Raw genomic sequence first — 22,290 nt, 5'->3', positions numbered from 1 at the left:
AAAAATTCTCAAAAAGTTATCAAAAATCATTTAAATAATCTAAAAATACTGACAGGCTGTTATAGTATCTAATAGTACCAACTCTTTAAGTTTGGCTCCAGAGTTTTAGACAGCTACCATTTCAAGTCATTTCAATAAACCAGAAGAGGTCAAATAATTTAGAGGAAATGAAGAAATAGCTCAAGAGTTGCTGCCCTTTGTAAAAAATATCTGATGATACCACCACTCTGATTCCAGTCTTTTGGGACTCCACATAAATTAAAACCACATTAATTTCAATCCTTCTTTCCTCTTGGGAGAAAAACAGAGCAAGAATGGAGCAGTGACATTCCACTGCTGGCAAAGCCAGTATTGCTTTCCCACGAGGTCACCTCTCACCCTGTTCCCAGGTGAGCTTCCATCTGGAATGATTTTCCTCAGAGAGAAGCCAAGGTTTGACATTTTCTCTCTGACTGGTGCAACTCAGCCAAAAGCAGTGTGTTTTTGAAAAGCAAATAAGAAAAAATGCTATATTGTCCTTAACCAGTTCCCCCCTCTGGACAAATAATCAGAAAGCCCAGGAGGAGATTCACCTGGAGTAGTGACATCAACCCAGTCAGCTGCAATGAGTATGTCATCCCCCTAATGACAGGCGATATAACAGCCACAGACAAGCCAAACTGGGATTGTGTCACTGAAGTGAATCAGCTGGACAAACCCCTTTCAGGCCACATGAACACATCAGGACAGTGCAGAGGCTGGTGGCTCATCCGTGTTGCTAACTCAGGAGCTGTCAGGATGTCAGTCACACCATGCCACATAGGGACAGATGCACAGGGTGGTGTAACAGAACTATATCAGGAGTCCAGACAGGAGATTTTTCACAAAAAGCATGTGCTGCTCAGAAGAGAATCAGCCAGAATGGCCTCTTACCAATATTCCTTGCTCAGTAGGAAATTAATACTCTCTGACTCTTTACCTTTATTACAGAAAATATTTCTAAGTGTTTTCTAAGGGTAAAGACATGAAGTGGGTAGAGTTAATCTACACCTAAGCCCTGAATTTAAACTGTGATATTTCCACATCATATAACCCTTGCAATGATGGCATTTTACAGGAGGTTTATCACAGCCTCACCTAAATCGCAGTGTGATTAAATGGGCTTTTTCAGTTTTAAGTCTTGCCCCTCCAGGATAACAGGCCCAGACTATCACAATTGAGGTATTTCACCTTTAACAATACTGTGAGACAGCATTGCTCTTTAGTTTCCATCCAGAGAAATAATACTTTTGAAAGCAATAGAGAACATTCTCCAGAGGGAGAATGCCAGGGTTAACAGACATCAGGCTTAGGAGCACAGCCATTGTCACCCAGGTGGCCCAGCATAAAAGGATGCTGAATCTCTGGCCACTGAGATGCATGAGGGGACTGCATCTCCAAGCCAGATATGACTTTCATTACACTTATGAATTATGCCTGACATTTATATTTGAATGTAATATTTTTCGTTTTAATAAAGAATCACTGGATCATCAGAATAATGGATAGCACTGGTGCAAATATAATGAAAATGCCAAGCTTTAAATAGCTTGTTTAATTATTAAAAATGTTACCGGAAAAAAACTAACTTCGCATTGCTGTCAAGATCAAATGAACATGAATTTCAATCAAAAGAGAGGCCATTGTACAATATATTAAAACATGAGGTTCTGCCTACAATAATTATTGTGCACAGCGCACAAAGGGGAAAAAAAGGCAACACTATCAATCACAGTCTGTCCACATTCAGTCAATATGAGTCTCTCTCCTGCTTTGTTGCAGTTTTTCCTTTGTTAGCCATATTATACAATACATGGGGCTTTCAAGAGCTTGGCATTGGATGTGCATTAAGGAAGGCTCTCGAGATCCTTCTTGAAAGGAATTCAATATCTTTTCTTGTTTGAGAAAATTGCAATAAACTATACAGCATCTTCTTTTTATTTATTTATTGTTTTTTATTGTCTAATCATCAGTCATCTGCTACTCACCACATTATCCTTTCTATGTGATCATGCTATACAGAACACAACCTTCTCATATGTTCATCCTCATTACAGTGACAATACAAGCATCACTCATTCAGGCTGCTGAAGGACTTGATTCTGCATCCAAGAGAAACATCAGGACCAAGATTTTCATTTTGCACCACTGTGCAAGTTTTGCTGAATAAGTAGATGCTTTTAATTTTCATGCTAAGCAACTGCTGGTGATAATACAGAACACACTGTCTTGCAAGAATCCCAGCACAGCATCTGTGCAGAATAAAAAACTTCAACTGTAAAAGCACATCAAGGCCAGTGGCTCCAGGAATTTTCTTGTTTTTTTTAGAGATGCGGGAAGTAACACCACACATATACATGCACGTCCTTCTTGTCCATCTTTCTGCTTCTACCTCCCAAAATTTTGCTGGTAGGCAACTTCTATATCAATCAGAATGTGTAATATGTATCTTTGGCAGGATTCCACTGATGCTTTAAAAGTATTTCCACCTCTACTTTTGAAATTCAAGTTCCTTCTGTCCCTCACTCCCATTTTTTTTCTTTTAATCTTCATTGTTTTAAAATTGTTCTTGACTTCTGATTTTTTCTATTTTTGCTAGAAGTTTTATTGCAGTATGGCAAAAGCTCTTGTGCTGTATTGCTCATTTGGATACCAATAAAGTACATTTTAAAAGGTAAGAGTCAACCTTCACAAAGTTATAGCTTTATGGTTGCCCAAGTATAAGTTCTGAGCTATGTATAATGCATACACTAATAACATTAAAATGCAATACATATCATTTCCTCCAACTGGCTGTAACACATCCTGTTTCTATACATCTCACCACATCTGAGATCTAGTAGTAAAAGATTCCCTTCTAGGGTAAGATTTCTCTTAGGGAAAGCACCTATGGAACCAGTTTATGCTGAAGCTGATGGGAATTTTATCCTCAGGCTTCCTACCAAAGTTAGAGCAGACATGAAAGCTGTAATATATCTCTGTTAAAAGGGTAGGGCTTCCTGCTCATTTTACTGAAAGCAAGGGGTGTTTGTTTATTTCCCCATGTCTCTAAAAATCTTTACATTCTCTAAACTGAAGATTCACAGAGGTGCTTGAAATTAAACAGCAGAAACAAAATGTCCTCCTGCACACGCTTGAGGGTATGATCACAAATTCTGTAACCAGGGCTTTATCTCAAGAGAGCTATAAAGCAGTAATAAAAACCATTTTATTGCTACACTGTCCCATGATGGGGCTGCTGTTCTCTCATGAATATTGGAGATGTCCTGCACTTAGCCATAAATGCCCCCAGCATTACAAACCACTAAGCATTTGACTCATTCCAGCAAAACACTTTAAACCCACACAACCTGAAGGGTGTATCCAACCCTATGCAGACTATTTCCAAGTTCCTTTTCAGAGCAGAACAACCCTGTATGGTTGTGTCCTATACCCAATGTTACAGACAGAGTGAACCAAGGTAGGGTAAGGACATGGTCATTATATCAGTCCAGTGGATAAGGCCTGTAAGCTGAAACCACAGCTGCTGATTAGCTGTATTTTTTCCCTAACTTACGGGACTGAGTTCATCTCCTCTGACTTCTAATGATTTTCCTGAGAAAAGAGGGAACTATTCCTTCCTCCCATACTGTCACCATGCTACCTTATCTAGGTGGCCATGAAAGTTACAGCCAAAATACATAAAATGGATTAAAGAACACACAAAATGGACTTCATGAGAAGCTTGGCATTGAAGCACTTGCATAAAAGCTGTAATTTCTTTCCTGTTATTCATAGCCCATGGCCACCACTCAAAGCTGGAGAGAGCAGCACCTGGCAGAATTCTCACAGAAGCAAGAGGAAGATTTTACAGCACAGCATCACATTTGTGCAGTAAAACCCCTTCCACCCTACAACTGGCTTATCTGTGGCTAGTGAGTGACTTAACAAGATCAGCCTTGTGAACTTGTAACTACACTGGCTAGCACTTTTTAAATACCAACACTGTCCCTATGCCTGCTCAGTCCTGGGCATGGTTTTCCATCAATAATTAGTCACGTTAGGACTAACAGCAGAGGAGATATAGAAAAGTAACTGCAGTGATGCTTCAGTTTTGTGCAAATCAAGGGGGGAAAGCATGTTCAAGACAAGTTGGGAAAGTGCCAGGCAATAAATTAAAAATTACTGAATAAATCCACCCCATCCCTTCACCCCACAGCTTTTGTGGACACAACTTCAAAGGATCAAACAAGTGTAAGTTAAACACACAAACTCAGCCAAGGCATCTACTGAAACATTGGGCTCTCTCTGCTCTAGTTACAACTCTAGTAAATCTGTTCTGTGAATTTTTTTAAACATTAGTTCCAAGTTTCACAGATCTTAATGCAAACATTTTAACTGATAATAGCATGAAGAAATTGTTTGAGAAAAGCCACATCTTGTAGCTACTTTAAGTCTGGCTGTGTTGTCCCAGGGGAATTAGTTGAGAGGACAGGGACAAAATACTGAATCTATTAAGCATGTTGGGCTAAAAGCAGTAATTGGCTTTAGTTGATATTCTGCAGACCTAGTTGCATTATGCTGTATTAACTTTTCATGGCTTCATGCAGTGTACATTTTTTGACATTGCTTTCCCCTTGTCCCCACGAGAGCAGTCTGTCTATTCGTTCATCTCTGTTTACATTCTTTCAATAAATTACACGGGTAACTCACTGTTTTGCCAATTCTTCACTACTGGCATTTTTAGGTTTGCATTTACATAAGACATTCTAAGTTTATGAATTGAATTGGAGGCCATAAAGTTAAAACTAACAAGGCTATAAAAATGAATTTGCTTTAATACTGCAAACATGCTCACAGCAAAACATTAGTTGCGGCACGCTTTTCCTCATTTTCTCCTGCTTTCCCTTCTCACACAACACTTGCCTCAAGCCATGGAGGAGAAGGCACCTCACCCAAGCCCTTCATTAGCAGAATCTATCACAGCATAGCATATAGAGCAGCATCTCCATTTGTAAGTTTAGTTCTGGGGCAATCCAACAAGACTATCCACAGCAGCATCACTGCGGTATCACAGTTTGGGAGTAAAGGAGCTCCCATTATGTGGAATACAACTGCAAATGCACTGAGCTGATGCTCAGAAATTTCCCAGTAACATCTTTACAGCTGGTCAGAAGAGAAGGAGACTCATATAAATAGATTCCAGGGAACAAAAAAAAAAAAAAAAAAAAAAAAAAAAAAAAAAAAAAAAAAAAATCAAGGTTTTCAATCAGAGAGAGAAACATTTCCACAAGAAGAGCTGCTGACACCCATACCAAAACAAAGCAAATGAGAAATAGATGGGGCTTGCCAGTCTGCTCCATATTTTAAACATAACAGCATCTCTCTGAGGGGTTGGGTGCCAGACAGTAGCTGTATTTCCGCATAAATGACACAGACATCAGTTCAGCCTTTCAGACATGAACAGACTTCTGCTCAAGAGCAAGTACTGTGCCAAACCACCCCAAAAAACCAGAAAGGTGAGATGCTGCTGAGTTCCATTTGACTCATGTTACCTACTGACACAGCCTGCACCACCACTGTGTGACACAGCCCCAGGGAGGAGTAGGAGGCAAGGCAGTGGCTTTGCTTGCTCTTAAACCAGAGAACTTGTCAGCAAAGATGTAATTCTCAGCTAGCTGAGAAAGTTTAGGCATTTGCAAACACAGGGCTTTCAGGATTCTGGGCCAGCCATGTATATTTGAGACTGCAGTTTATGTAGTTAAGACTATGCAATAAGAAGTATTTTAAAATAATGGATTAAAACACTACTTCAAGGCATTTCAACTAAACATCAAAACCTTAATAAAATTCTAATGTCATCTAAGAAACCAAATTCAGGATGACAAGAAATTCAGTGGTATTTAATCATGAATAGAGGGATAAATTTTGTCAAAACAATCCGACCAAAGAAATGAGAGCCTAATGGCAGATTTGATGATCCAATGCACAGAAATACTGCATAACAATTTCAGGTCATTGATATGAAACCAGTTCCTACCTGAAACAACCAAAGCTAATTTGAATCTTTAATATATGAGTTATTAATTACAATTAGAAACACTTGTCATATTTCAGACAGAAGACTAAGATTATTTCCTTGACTTGCATGGTACATTATCCTGATACTATCTAAGTCCACCACTTAAACAACAGAAAGGAAAGATCACTCCTAAGAGCACAACAACAACAACGAACCTGTCAGATTGAGTTGAAAGGATTTTTTTTTTAGCCAAAATAAAGATAATGGATTAGCTTTCTCCTGTGATTTGCATTTAATTTTTGTCTTACTAATGAGTAAAACATCTGGTTTATACAAGACTCGTAATACAACTTGGGAGAGAAGTCCAGCTATTTAAGGCAGGGAGCAAGAGCTATTAGACCTGTTCATAAGCATTTTCCAAAATAACATTTCCACACCAAATAGCACTTCAGTAAACAAGATTTCATTCATGAAAAATCAAACCAAAACATTCCTATAAAACTGAACAACTTTGACCTTTTTAGAATGCAATCTGTAGATTTTGTATTGTCTTTTATGAAGTTAAAAAATAGACAATGGAATGAAAATGGTTTTTTCCTAAAGGGAAAGAAAAAGATGCACCTCTTTCATACAAGATTTTGAAGTTTTGTTGTTAGTCTGCTTAAAAAGGAAGTTCTTATTTTTCCCAAAACTTTGTATCAACTGGAAGAGCCCATCTCCTACAAGATTCCATGTTTTTGTAGTCCCTCCTGGTGCTAGAAGGTATGGGTGTCTGCATGCATGATCCTGGGAGCCACCATCAGAAATCACAGCTGGGCACTTTCCATTCATTTTTGAAAATAAATATTTTTCCAAGCTAAACTGAAGAATTTATCCACCTGCTCCTGGCTACCTCTAAGCATTTTGTCAATTTGTGAACAGTGGCTCTGAAGCAGATAGAGAAGAAACTAAAATAACATTGCTGCTTGCAACCTTTGTGATATGTGTCCCTGAAAGTGGACCTGAAACTGAAAAATTCCTAGCATTTCAGGCAAATAAAGAGTCTCATCATTATTTGACTCACGAGGAAAGTAGGGAATGGAATAAGGTACTATAGTTATGCCATGTTATCCCTGAAGTAAGGCAGGACAAACTGTGTCCTAGGCCTGAGGAGTCCACCCAGGAGAACAGCTCGCCTTTGTAAGTGCCAGACTGAGATATGAGACAGATGTGCAAACCTACAATGTAGCCCAGGCTGGGTCTGAAGGCCCCAGGCTGAGCTGAGACATTTGCCCTGAGCCACCTTGTGGAATCACAGCTAAACTGGATGAACACAGAAGACTTACAAAATCCTCACTTTGCACAGCTTCTTTTTTCAAATTACTTCAAGTGGTCAAATTACCCAAAGAGAATCCACAACTCTCACCCCCATCAGAAGGCACGTCCCTTTTCCCCCACAAAGTGACAGAACCTATTTGTAGAATGGGACATGATTACCCATTCATTCTTCTGTTATTGCAGGGCAGTAAAAAAATGTCATCAAAGATTTCCTCTGTGTGCACTGCTAGGAAAAGTGGAAGAAGAACAGAATGGAACAATCCCTCTGGAAGGAAGCTACAATGTTCATCTAGTCCAACTCCCTGACAGCTTTGGGGCCTACCACAATTTAAAGCATGGTATTTATGGTATTGTCCAAATGCTTCTTAAATGCTGGCTGGCATGGAGCATCAACCACATCTCCAAAAAGCCTTTCCAGGATCTGAGCACCCTCTTGGTGAAGAAGTGTTTCCTCACGTTAAGTTCAAACCTCCCCTGACAGATGCAGCTTCAAGCCATTCCTGTACATCCTGGTATGGGATCCTAGGAAGAAGAGAGCAGTTAACATTCCCTAGTCCATTTCTGCTTAGGAAGCTGTAGAGGCCAGCGAGGTGGCTTCTTAAACCTTTTGCCTCCAAACTAGACAAACCCAGTGTCCTAAACTACTCCTCAGAGGACATTCCTTCCAGCTTCTTCACCAGCATTGCTGCCCTTCTCTAGAGTTTTAAAATATCTTAACATCCTTTTTTAATTGTGGGGTACAATTTATGGGATTATATTCCTTTACTGTGTTCCCTCACAGTACAAGAACTCAATTAGTATAGTTACAGCTAATTGTTTCAGGATGTGTTATGTCAGTGTTGCACTGCCCTTTGCAGAAAAGAAAGCATAGTCTTAAAAGGCAGTAGCTATCAGTTTGTTTTCAAGCATAAGTCAACACATGGGCTTTAGCTCAAAAGTCCCATGCAATTTGAAATTCTTGTTACTTAAAGACTGTCTTTTTCCTAAAAGTTTTCTAGACAAGGGGCACTCATGGTAAGGAAATTCTTCTCTAGACTTATTCTGGCTGCCGGTCTATCAGATCTCTGGTTGGGCACATTAAGCTTGCATCAAAATATTAAGGTTCTTTAACAGAACAGAAGTCTAGCGGCTTCCTGCACTCACTACAACAGTTTTGCAAACTAATTTTTATGTGCATGCCAAAAGATTGCTTTTCATGTTTCTTTTATTAATTAAAAAATTCAATTTGAATAACATCACACTGATACTCTCAGATTTCAAGTGGGTATATAAAAAACAAAATTCTCAGTCCTGCTTTGCAGTTATCCTACAGGTGTGTAGAAAGTCTTAGAGGCAGTCTTTTATTGTCAGGTGGACACCTAGTCAGTCAAATCCTTATCCTCATCAACATGATCAGCAACAAGCTTTTTAACTAGACACTTGCAGAATTCCTTCAAAAACTCAGGAAACCTTTATTCACACTGCTGGATAGTAAAGCATATCCCCATAGGCAGGAGCTCCACTAACTGCATCACATTGATCCACCAGCATTTCATCTCTTGTGGCTTTTTCAGTACCTGGGCTGATTTGTCACTTTCCCCATAGAAACTTCCAAATTTGAACCTTAATGCCAGCTGTGGTTATTTTTTTCCTAGGAGGCAGGTATCCATTTTGAAAGGGCTTAGGCTGACAGCAGCAGCTTCCTGTTCAGAACCCACACCACAGTGCATCCATTGCTCAGCTGCTGGCTACTGATGGGTAGGGTAACTTCCAGGCTCTACCCTTCTTTCCTGGATGTCATCAAACATATGAAACAGTGAACTGCATGGCCAGGTCTTTTAAATGTACATTGCAGAAGAGCATCATTCAGGAAATGTCAAAGTCTTCATTTCATGGCATCTCAACAAGGTGATGCATATCTGTTGCTGTTCCTGATCAAACTGAGAAAAGCAGTAGGCATAGAAGATCAAAACCTCAAACAAAAGATTTCCATCATGAACAAGGAAGGCCAAGCCCAAAACCTCAAAATGCAGTTTATGTTTAAAAATAAAAAGTTACTGTAAGTATTTTATTTTATTTGCCAGTGAATAAGAAGTTCAGACTGAGGTCACATCCACACACTTCCTTACAAGATCACACTCTGCATTCAAGCTCTTGCACAAGCTGCCTCTGTTTAAGGGTAGAAGCTGTGCAAATGTAATTAAAAAACAACATCTTTATAGTCTCATTTTCCCATTACAAAAAAATTCACTAGTTTCTTCATTGTCATTACATATACACTGCCATTACATATACATTGTCATGTATAGTATTCTCTGCAGAAATCTGTCAGGCATTAATATTTGGGAGTAAAAGCAATATAATCTTGTTTACATCTCTAATTTCAACACTTCTTACTTAGCTTGGCAAGTTTTACTCACACAGATTGATGTTTCAATGGGTTTTTCTTCAGAAATTTTTCTAACCCAGCCACATTGCACCAGCAAGAGTAGCTAAGCTAAATTCACCATATTCTGAAGATCCAAGAATCACAAGCAAAGAGCACATCAAAACCCAACTCTGATGAATCCTGCTCTCCAGAACAGGTTAGCCAGATGTAGATCAGCCACATCTCAGGTTTAAGCATTTCCCTATGTGGAACTAGTTTGAACTTCCAGTTCTTGATGGCTGAACTGTGGCACCACACAAACCCAAACACTCTCCTAGAGTAAATGTTTCTTCAGACAGTGAAAAGTACAAGTTACTAAAATCCCTCAGCTACACTAAGCTAAGTCAAGCTAAAGTGGGATTTTTTGAACATCCACCAAAGTAGATGGCCAAAAACCTGCTGGGGCCAGGAGGAGGAGGAGGATTGTACTGATTGTTTGTGTCATTTCTATCCACAGCCCATTGCACATCTCTGCAAGGCTCTTCTGAGCTTCTCAAAGCAGCTGAGATCCCTCCCTCATCCTTCTGATCCTTCAACACACTTAGGGATTCTTGCTAAAGGACTAGATCATCTGTAAAATAATCTGAATACACAGACACTAAACAGGAAAACATAAACAGTGTCATTCACCCATCTGTTCTGTGATGAACGTTTTGCATACGCATATTTATGAGCAACTATCACTTACACACTGAAGAGTTGTAAAGCTACAGAGGAATGCTCTTCCCTGAGTGGCACAACCATGGACCTCTTGAGTTATTTCAGTATTCACACAGAAGACAATTGGTGCTGGGGTTATGCTTTGTCAATCCTCTGTGTGGCAATATCAGTTTTGTAACATCATTTGCTTGGCTCCCACGCCTGCTGTCCATCAGAGATGTAATCCATGTGCTCCAGAGTCCCACTGTGAATCAAGCCAGTGCATTGCTAGCAGGCAGGTTTAGCAGACTTGCTTCAGAGCAGCACTGCTGCTCTGAACAACCCCCTAATATATAGGTGCAACCTGGGGTACTCTCTGTATTCAACTGAGGCTGGAACAAATCTTTGTAGCCAAGAAGTTCAGACCTAAGACTAATGTCAGAAGGAAATGCAGCTTCCACAAGAAACGCTTCTAAGTCCAGTCTTATGAGCTTCCAAATCATAAAGGGTAAAACCAGCTCTGGAACAATTAACCTATGTATCAAGTACCAAATTAGCATGCACTTGGTGTCTGCTCTGCTCAGCAGAAAAAAAAAAAAGTGCTTTTGGCTTCAGAAGTGCAACTGAGCAGCATCCTACCCTCTTTCAGCAGTGTAGCCTACCAAGGGGCACTCGTGTGCCAGGATCTCTGCTCCCTTCCTCCAGATGGCATGAGGACCAGCAGGACCCTTTATTTGTTTTTCACACTTTGTTGTGTTCTCTTTGGAGCACTTCTAGTTTAGAGTCTAAAGAAATCATCATAAAAATATATTATTTTTGCAAATAATGCAATGCCTAGAATGAAATGCCAATTCTTAAGTTTTGTTAAGTCATTATATGGTCGTTGACTAAATGTTACTGAAAAAAATCATAGGAACTATATGAGCATAAAGTCTCTCAGGTCTCTTCTCCTATTTTCACCATACAGAATTTAAACAGCAGACATAATTCCAATATCTTAAAAAACAGTGAAACTTGTTCAGAAAGTAAATATTAATCAGACATTTTTCATTCCTCTCAGAACAATATACTTCTCTTCAAAAACAAATAAAAATTCAATGTCCTAATAGTGAAAACTGAGCTCTTTAACTGTACTACTCGTTGAACAATTCTATTTATTGACTTTGGGTTTATTCTAGTACAGAAAACCCAACTGAGTGAAGAGAGCATTGGTCCCATTTCTTCCAGAGACTGCCAAAGAAGACACACTGCAATCTAACATGCCAATAACCCCAGCACCAATTCACTCATAGCATGATCTCTCATTAACAAGGCAGCCTAAATCCAACAGCATGGCCATTCTTTTACAATATGCTGCAAGGCACAAGGTAGGTGAAAGAGCAATTTGAGTATTTTCTTTCATGCCCAACTGTACAGAGAGTACAGATTTGATCAGCTGCCTGCTGACAGATGTATCGCTGTTTATTCCATGTCCTTGCTTGTGGGTTTCTCCTCTGATCTCTAACAGGATCCATTGGGGCTTGCCAAGCTTCAGCTGCTCAAGTCTCTTCTCACAGGAGCCTGTAATGCTCATCACAGGAAGCTGTGTAAAATTCAGCTACCACAGCATCATAAATTCAGTAAAATCCAAGAGGGACCATATCAGTCCTCAGATGACAGTGGGCAGATCTCAGTTTCAAGAAAAACAGCAGTCACACATTTAAAGGTGAAATACAACCCAGGAATAAACCCCCAGTGCTGGGAATAACTGGGAACAATTTACAGAGTCAAATACCTGCTTTTATCATTTTGTGTTTTCATAGGTTTCATATTGAGTTTCTCTCCTTTTATTCAGCAGCAGAAAAATTTATAACAATAGGACCATCATTATTTGTTATACTTCCTTAAAGGCTCTGTTTGATTTATGCAGTGAGCAAACCAAAACAAAAACAAAAACAAAATAGCTGCTTCTAAATTTATGAGTTGTTGCTACAGACTGTCAATATTTTGCAGAAATGGTATTGCAGTGGCTAAGAAAGACAATCAACTTCTTCAATACTAAGATATTTTAGTGCTATTTCCACTAACAACTCAGAGGCTTGCTATAGTAAGACATTGCTATTCCTATACTGTACAACACCTTCTGGGGTGTATGGGCAGCCAAAAAAGATGGACCCAAAATGGAACTGTTATTGGGTAAGAAGCAAGCATCTCCCCATGCAAGAGGTAGAATTCCTAATCCAGAACAGACATGCAGAAATGCTGGGGACAGAACACCCTTGTATATATATTCAGAACAGGATTAAGGCTTATAGAGAATTTCCTAGATTATGTTCCCACATAAGACCAGCATTATCACCCATAGAGACAGAAAGCAGCTATGAGCAGCCTGATGAATATCATCTTCACTGCTCTCATGCCCTTAAGATCAAATTAGCTCATACTGGATAATTACCCATGCCCTGAAAATGTGCTCATCATCAAAAGTAAACTCAGATTTAGCCATCAGAGCCTTAGCTGGCTAATAGACCAGGCCACTGCAGGCAGGGATATTTAGCAGCAAGTCTACTGCTAAGACAGCAAAGGTTGATGTTTCCAGAGGAAACAAGAAGAGGATACTGGAGCTAAAGCTTTTGTTGTTGTATTGTCACTAAATTTGCAATTTTAAAAACACGTTGGACATCTGAAAAGGAAGGCTTGGGGTGACCATATTGTGGTATTCACGTACCTGAAGGGAGCCTACAAAAAGAGGAGACTTTTTGCAAGGGTGTATAACAATAGGGCAAGGTGGAACAGCTTCAAACAGAGAGGGGAGGTTTAGATGAGATACCAGGAAGAAATTCTTTACTGTGAGGGTGGTGAGGCACTAGAACAGGTTAGCCAGAGAAGTTCTGGATGCCCCATCCCTGGCAGTGTTCCAGGCCAGGTTGGATGGGACCCTAAGTAACTGGGTTGGTAAAAATTATCCCTGCCCAATGCAGGTTGGAACAAGATGATTTTTAACGTTCCTTCCAACCCAGGCCATTCTATGATTCTTCAACATAGATTTTTTTAAGAATGAGACTGCCATCACCTATTAAGGTGCACATTAGGAGCTTTCTAAGAAAAATGGTAGCTTCCTGACTTATTTCACATCCAATTCATACACATGCCTCTAATTTTCTCTAGTGTAATATGCAAGAGGATTGATGCAAAGCATGACAGGTAGATCTGTGGCAGGGTAAGTGCATTAACCAAGACAGTGCATGCTCTTGGTTAACAGTTGAGACACTCCATCAACTATCTAACCCTAACAGCAAGGAATATTTTGCAAAATGGGATAGATGTCTAAAAATTCACAAAAGCATTTGTCAGCTTCTAAACTCATGAGCTCAGAAAGAATTTGCAAGGTTACCCAATTTCTCATGTCTTTAAGTACAGTTTGCAGTGTGATGATGGCTATTGTGGAAGAACCTGACTCAATTATAATGTTCATCTTGCTGTATTACTGGCAAGATTACTATCGGGTTATTAAATTCACTTTTCTGTTGTTTGTACTTATCAATATACTAAACTTCAGTCTTCCTGAATTTGAAATGTGTATTTATTAACTTCTTTGGAGAAATTAAATAACTCTTCCTGAATCTTAAAACAAAATATGTCAAGCTCCTAAATAAGCAAAAGTGTTTTCTAAAATATTCTACAGGAAAACTTTATTTCATGTAGACCTTGATTTCATTGCAAAAAGTTATAGGAAGCACAGGAAAATTCAGGAGTACCACTCCACTCAGAGTCAGCCTAGGCAGAGTACAGCCCTACCTAGACGTTGCTCCTAGACCTGATCATGAATCAGATTTTATTGGTGCATCTATTTAAGCACCTGCCCTGAACATGGGCACATGAATATTGCAGGAGACCACATCAGAAATGTTGCTAAAGACGAGGAAAATTATACCCTCCACTCCTCCCATGTCCACAGGTCTAGTCCTTTTACAACAAAAGATTGGTCAGATGCTTTACTCTTGGTAAATCCATGCTGTTTCCCCACTCATCCTTTTTTCCTTTAATCTGTACAGAAATGTGTCCTTCAGCTGTAAAATAGATCTGAAAACATACAGCTTTTCTTTTCCTTTTGTTCAACACTCACAATAGTAGGCCACTGGAGGAGTCCAGCAGGTACTAACAACAGAAGTCAGGCACTATTTAATATATTCATTCTGCTCTGTTCTTTGCATAATAGTCCAAATTCAAAACACTTTTGCCAATTCATATTACAACCAATCTTCAATAAAGAAAAAAGGTAAAGCATTAAATCTTCCTGTTGTGTGCACACAGAAGGTATGGGTGGAGCCTTGCAAGGAGCTCACACTCGAGACCCCCAGAAATGCATAACTACAGAAAAATTCCACCTCTGACTGAGCTACCAAGGGAAGAATCAGTTCAAGCATATGTTTAAGTGTGGTGTTCCCAATTACTACCAGTGATTTCACGAATAAATCAAAGTCTTTCTGCTTCAAGTAATAAACATTCATAGCCTTTAAACCAACATATAATCATCATTTTGTTAATGCTCCTTGAAACCAATAATTCCCCAAAAGTAAATACTTAAGAGCAACTGAGGGGCTTGGGGAACAAGTACTGTTTTCCAAGTATCAGCATTTATGACTAATGCAGTTTATCATCATATCAAAAGAACAGTGTAGGGTACAGTAACTGCTTGCTCCTTGATGCTACAGCTAGCAACACAGCCCCACTAACTTCAAGGTTAACATATGACAAATAACAAATTATGTGGCAAGTATTGTCTTCCAAGTCAGCAAACTCTTAATTAGATCATATGGAAGAGTCCTCAAGTGAAATTGGTCTACTTTACAAAGCTGGACTGTTTAACTAGTGAGTGGACTGCATATTCTTAGAAATAGCATTAGTCAGCATGGGGAGAAAAAAACCCCAACAACAAGGTTCTGTTCAACAGGAACATATGTTGGGAAGACCACTGATTTTAATATTTGCCAGTAATATCCATCAAGTCTGTATATGTTTGCTCAGGACCCTGAGATTAAGTGTATGAACAATTTCAAGATCAGACTTTCATAGCACAGCTACAGAGAGGTCAATATAACACATATGCACATATTGTTGGGATTTTGTCCTGACATCTCACTATAAAAAAACAAAACCAAACCAAATTGTGCATCAAACATCAGGAAAAAAGCCCAGTACAGACACATCCATTATTTCATGTATGCAGCATGAAACTTGAGGAAAAAGAGGAATAAAACTAAGACCTATGTTTACAATCACCTGAATCATATGAATGAAAATAATAGATTCTGAACAGGGGAAACTGCAGTTTTTCAGGAACTGTACTTTCAGACAGTATTTTTAAAAGGGACTACAAAACATTCATAGAAACAAACATTTATCTCCCTTGCCTTTAATACATGTTAAACATAAGACAGAAAGGAAAGCCAAGGCAGCTCCTACAGGAGCTCAAAATCAGAAATTTAGATTTCTGAAGAAGCTGCAAACCTTCAACAAAAGACAAAAACTGATGCCACACAAAATCTGTCAGAGCAGACTGAAGTAAGCAGATATTTTCATCAGACTATTTTTGATCAGAAAAGGGGAAAAAAAAAAAATCCCTTCAAATCTCTTATATTGTTAAAGAGAGGAATAAAAAGAACTGTAAGAGTAACTTAGTACTCTTAGTCAAAACAGGAGTTTGTCAGAACTTGGCCAAAACCATCCGCACATTTCAACAGTAACAGAAGAGTTAACTAGAAACCCTACACAAGTACATCACTCACCATATATCCCTTCTCAGACATTCAGGTGAAACATTCTTGCAAAGTGCACACAACAGCAGAATCAAATGCAACTATTAACTATTTTAAAAAAATAAAAATCTCTGAAAATCCAACTGAAAAACAATATTTACCTTGAGAGAAATAAGACCAAGAGCTGCTTTTTCTCTCTAGGTACATCTTCACTTGCAACTAGAACAAATTCTTCAAGGTGTTCCCCACCAGTACTTAGTCAGTACCCATGCTGAAGATATTTCTTCCCCAAAGAATCTCTTATTTTGTACTAGAATTTCTTGGGAAAGGCAAAGGACTACAACAGTATTTTTTACAAACATCATCCTTTATCACACAAGGAAGCCTGAAACTCAAGTATCAGCTGATACCTGCTAATGATGCTTATTGCAGTGGAACTTCTCCCTCTTCAAATGAGAGGCATATTTGTGGGACTAATCTTATTTGAGGTCACACAATTTCTCAAGTTGTATGAGCAGAGAAGAGCTGAATTTCTCATCAGAAGGTATCTGATGCTCAGAGTTTCCTGGCAAAGGCACTTTTTTGGCTGATTCCTCCACTACGCAGTTCAAACTACCATTAGATCATGAAAGCCCAATAGATCAAAGGAAAAAGAGTGCCACCTCAAAGAACCTCGTGTTTCTTAATTGCTCCCCACAGATGAGCTGCTGCAGCCAGATCCCACCAAATGGCAGGAGCACAGCTTAGCAGCAGTGCCCCAATGAAGTTGAAGCTCTACAAAGAGTGTCTGAGCTCAAGTATCAGCTCTTGTTTTCTCCACTGAAGTCTCAGCCTCTGTTCAGGTCACAAAGGACTTTGCACAGTTTGTTCCTGGCATGCTCCAGGCTCAGCTTATACCCTGAGCATGACTTGCCAGTAGAAAGAAATTATGAAAGAGGAAGAGGGAACGAGTCCTCAGGCCCTTTTGCAAGGTCACCAGTAGCAGGTGCCTAACAGGGAGCCCAGACATGAGAAAAACACAAGCTTTATAGGGATAAGAACCTTGTGCATGCTAAAAAATTATTAATGGGTAATACCCAATGAGGACAGCAAGGCAGGAAGGAACTTTCATGCCTGCTGCTGGGGGAGTGTGAGAGAAAAAAAAAAAAAGAAGAAGAAAGAAAGAATAAATTGGACCGTTAAGACAAATTCTTTATGTAATTCCATTTGGATATAATAGACTTGACAAAAAACAAAAAAAATGTCTCCAGGAACAAACAACTGCTGTCCTTTTGCTACCCTATCTCATGGTTTAGACTGAGTGAGTGGGTTGCTGAGTGTCAGAATCTGAGGTTTCATTACAGCATGTCTCAAGGAGGAAACAAGGGACTGGCAGGAAAGAAGACAAAAATCGGTGTCAAAACACTTCTAATTTCCTGGCCTCCATTTTAAACTTAGTTTTCTTCTCGAGACTAAAAGGAGAAGGTCTGAAAAAAATTATACAGTGCCTCATTAGGGAGTTCACCTCCTCCCATGAATAGTGCAAGAAACAGGAATTTCCACAAAGCTTTAAAATATTATTTCACTTGCTTGCTGATTATCTTGGTCAAGTAGCAGAGCTACAACTAGCACCAAAACTAGCAGTGGCACCACAGTGATCTCATCTCTTGCTTGAAATCATGGTGGGGCTGGTTACCTCTAAATGGTGAGCAGGAAATAGAAGGTGGCTGTCATCCTTGGGTTAATGATGCTTTAGCAGATGTTTTTAGAGATTTTCCTGAAATAACCCGGGAAGTAATGCTGCTAACTTTCTTCAGTGAAGATTTAAATGCCTACAAGGAATCGCACTCTCCCCACAAGCAATGGAGGCAACAAAAGCATACATGTGAATTTGGGAAGGAACTGCAACATATAACACCCAGTCAGAGACCCACCTGGAGTTCCAAAGCCATACAATGATGGCCTGGTTAAAAAGCAAAGACTTTGATCTTTGCTTCCAGGAGTGGCAAGAGGGGACTCAGAAGAGGGAATCTCTCAGACAAGCAAAAAGAGAAAGCTACAAGAAGACACAGAGCTGTACCCAGAATCAAACAAAGGAAGCACAGCTGAATGATTTACATCACAGGCTGAGAGCAACTGAAAAGAGAAAGGCACAGCCTATAATACAAGTAAGAGTGGGGTTCTGTGCATAGTGGCTAATAGGAGCATCTTTTGGCTTTCAGGGCTCCTGTATGGCACAATAAAAACATATCATGGCAAACACTTCAGGAAAGGGACAAGAGATATACAAAGACAAAAGTCAGAGAGAATACAGTAACTCCACCAAGGCATGGGAAATGTCAGCTAACAAGTTCAGACTGAACCCCAAGAAGCTGGGGTAGCAAGTATACAAATAATTTACTCAGTAGAACCAGATAACTGCAAAAAAGAAAGAAATATATGATTTTACACAAGACAAGGTTAAAATGTTTAATGAAAAAGCAAAATGTAGGTGCAGTAGAGAAAAGCCATGACAAAGTTTATAAGAAAGACTTTGTATACAGAATCAGAGCTAATAACTATGACAAGAAGATTATACCTACCCTTGCAAACAAAGGGAAATCACACAGCAGTAAGACTGCAGGCAGTCTCAAAAGATGAAATATTATACGCATATGACAAAACTAAAAAGAATGAGAACAGTTTTAAATCAGACTAGTAGCAACACCAAGGACATATTTGTGTGTAGCAGGCACAAAACACAACTAAATGGCTCCAGAGACAACAGCCAAGATCAGAATTATATCTTCACATCTTTTCTAGAAACAGAGAGGGAGGTAAAACACAAGATAAAAGAAAATCAATATGAATCTCAAAGAGTAGAGCTATGTCCTGACCACGTGCTTATTGTCCACCCAAAGATCATATGTTACCTGAAGAGGTATGAGCATTACAAAACAAATCTTTCCTAAAAGATTAAGTAAACTCAAAGGTTATTTAGCTTTAGCAGCTGTAAAAGTGTTTTCTGAAGTTTTCAACTCAAGTTGTGCTGTAGTTACTGAGTAGTCAGAAGGAGTTGGGTCTCACTGAAATTGTGCTTAAAAAATAACAAAGCAGAGTCCTGAAATTATTCAGTGAAGCAAAGGGGACCTCTCAACACACAATTCCAAAGTTCCCAGTGTTCAGAACTTTTGTTCCATATTCACTTCTGCTGAGGGAACAAATGATCACCTAAATGCATAAAAAAAAAATAAGGTCTGACCAATAGTTAAACTCACACCATACCATTGTAATAATATCCAAGAGTAGGATACCAACAGACAGGGAAGACTTTACAGTAAGGTCACTACTAGTACAACTACAAGTTAAAAAATGAGCAAGGGATATATCAGTGACTTCTGTAAGACAATCTTGCAGCAGAAAAGCATAGCATTTGAATAAGAACATGAACTGCTAAACCAAACTTGTTTCAGACCACTTCAAGGTAACAGCTGGGGATGGGGGAGAGGGAATTAAAGAGGAAAAATTCATACCAACTGCACCTGCATAATCAGACACTGCAGGAAAAAAAACTTGATACTCAAGCACATTTTAACTGTCAAGGTGTTTTGAAAAATACTTCAGTGTTACACACAGTGAGAGAAAATACTTTGGCTGTGTACTATAAAATTATTTTTAAAAGTTTCTCAGACTTATGTGGGAGTACTCTGAAATAGAACCATTTCTCAGGAGTGCATTCCCCACTAGGGCCATGACTGTTCCCAGCACAGAGCTGTCATGTGGATATCCAGTTTAAGCAAGAGGCTGCAGTTGTGCTGAAAAGCACAGATATTCAAGCATAGCAGAAATCACCAATTTCACCAGAAAAAAAAAAAAAAAAAAAACAAAAAACAAAAAAGCACACAATAATATCATTATCACAAACTATTATCTAGACAATTGGGAACTGAAAAAACCTGTCAGACATTGTCTCAGTGACCACTGTAATTAAAGCAGTGGACCATTTGCTCAGCCATGATATCTGAAAATGTGAAGCATCATTACTGTAAACCTTTGTGTGATTTACCTGGAAACAGGAAGTCAGGCATGTAACACACCATTTCCAAAACAGAGAAGGCAATCAAATGGCAAAACTCAATAGCAGTTAAAATTGTTATGGCTAGTCAAGAGGGAAAAAAAGGGAAAAAAAAAAAAAAAAAAAGTGTGGCAATCTGAACTGAAGAAAATTATAAAATATTCAAACAGCAGAAGTGAGTTTAAGCAGTCTTATGTGACATTAAGACATGCACACTGCTATGTGACAGTCACATGCAGCGGTTTGTGCAGTCTTGAGATGCACAAAAACAACCCCCCTAAACACAGCAGAAGAAAGGTCAGTTACCAGAAAGGTTAAGTGATCACTTGCATTAGCAGGACAACATAGATCTTACTGCTTGTAACAGGACATTAAACAGCTTACTTATATAAAACATTCATTTTATGCTCCTCATAACAGTTTTGACACATCTTTCACAGGAGAAGTGTTTACTAGTATGTAAGGCCTGTGGCAGAACAACACATACCACTGATTATTTATTTTTCCTGCAAGCACATTATGAATCACAAAAAAAGTACAAAACAAAGAGAGAATCTGGATGTTAAACTGCTTTGACTATCTCCCTTTTAACTTTTAATAATGAATAAAATGAAAATAACAATTATAAAAGCTACACTTAACCTGAAAATGTAGGAAAAGGAAATAATTTTAGATCAGAAACTAGATCTTACTAAGGCTGTTTTACTAGAACAGTGTCACTAATTACAATCCAAAGCTTCCACAGGCTTAGAAATGAAATCCAAATTCCCCCATTTAAAACTAGGCATAACCATTACTTGATATACACAGTACCCAAGAAAGAATGTAAATCTATTGATGCATTATTTACTCATCACCTTGTATACAGTCTCACTGGGTATTAATTAACACATGAAAATGTCCAGTGTATTTAATAACTAATTAGAGTGGAAGCTAGATGATGTGATCCCAAATTCAAGCCCTGGGCTGTGGAAAGGCATGCGTTCAATAAGCTATTGAAATACAAAGACAGTGCTGGGAGCAGAGGAAGGTTACAAGCCCCACATTAGCAGAAGTGGGGGAGCACATGCCTGCCTGCAGCAATGAGCATTTGTGGTTGCATACAGGATGAGAGTGAAACAATAGGCTGCTCTTCAGAAACGTGTCTCTGGTATCAAATGCCTTTTTCCTTCCTTTTCAGTTGTGAGCCACTAAGCCACAGGAACATCGTGACTGTGTGGCTGATGGCTGCAAGAGTATCAGAAAGCACCTCTGAAGTGCCATAATCTGTAATTTAAACCTGTAATACATCTTAACACAATGGACTGCAATATCTCTTCACAGGCAGAAGAGGTGTTCTTTACACAAACATTTTTTTTTAGTTAGGAAGAAATTTCTTTTTTAAGTGGATTTCAACGCGCTAACTTACATTAGCCAAGACAGTGGTCTAAGGCACACAGCAGAGGACCTGTATTTACAGTCAGTCAGATGAAGTCTGACACAGATGGTAACAGGTAGGACATCTGACATTACAGATGATACCATGTCCTTAAACAAATTCCATTATGCCCAGCTACGTATTGAGCTGCAGTAGTTTCAGATAACAGAATGACCTTTCTTCCATATGTGCTTTGATACTTAAGTAAAGGAGGACAAATTAAGGACAAAATACAAACTTTCACTTTGAAAGTTTCTTCCCCTTCTCTATTTCTTTCATGTGCATCACCAAGTATAACAAGCAAACACAGAAAACCACCACCAAGCTTTCAATAGTCTGTTCACTAGGATGCAAGAGGGATTTCATTCACATTCAGTAGCACTGTGAAGGGATCAGGCTCAATTAAACCACTCACACTTTTTAGAATTCACTATAGCTAACCTTTAAGAGAATTATCATAGTGCAATCAGACCACATCCTCACCAAAAAGGCAGACCAGAAACACGAATATGCCATACTGAGTTTCTGAATTACTGCAAGCAGCTGAGCAAGCAACTTATTAGCTGAACAGGAAACCAGGCATGCTTGAAAATACAATTACTGCAATGTTAATGTGTCACTGTCACTGATCTGGACTTCAGAATTGCCTTCACAAAGGGAAAGTGACCAAGAGTGGTAACTATGAAATGCAATGGGAGGGAAACTATCATGTAACTGTTG

The 22,290-nt window shown here is 39.0% G+C and overlaps 1 protein-coding gene across 2 annotated transcripts in view; it reads right to left on the bottom strand.

The window, feature by feature from the left end:
• The window catches only part of LOC306799866 (uncharacterized protein), a 257,832-nt gene that overhangs the window by 114,483 nt on the left and 121,059 nt on the right, over window positions 1–22,290 (bottom strand). Inside the window, exon 3 of one of the 2 annotated variants that reach the window (XR_013773700.1) lies at window positions 9,081–9,255. The exons of the other annotated variant lie outside the window; for it this stretch is intronic. The gene's annotated coding sequence lies outside the window, so the exon portion shown is untranslated. Of the gene's footprint in view, window positions 1–9,080; window positions 9,256–22,290 lie in introns of those variants that run through there. 2 annotated transcript variants of the gene reach the window in all.

The sequence above is a fragment of the Erithacus rubecula genome (genome assembly GCF_903797595.1).
Source record: "Erithacus rubecula genome assembly, chromosome: 3".
NCBI lineage: Eukaryota > Metazoa > Chordata > Aves > Passeriformes > Muscicapidae > Erithacus > Erithacus rubecula.
The sequence above is the reverse complement of the archived record's forward strand: the minus strand, read 5'-3'. Positions and strand labels throughout refer to the sequence as shown.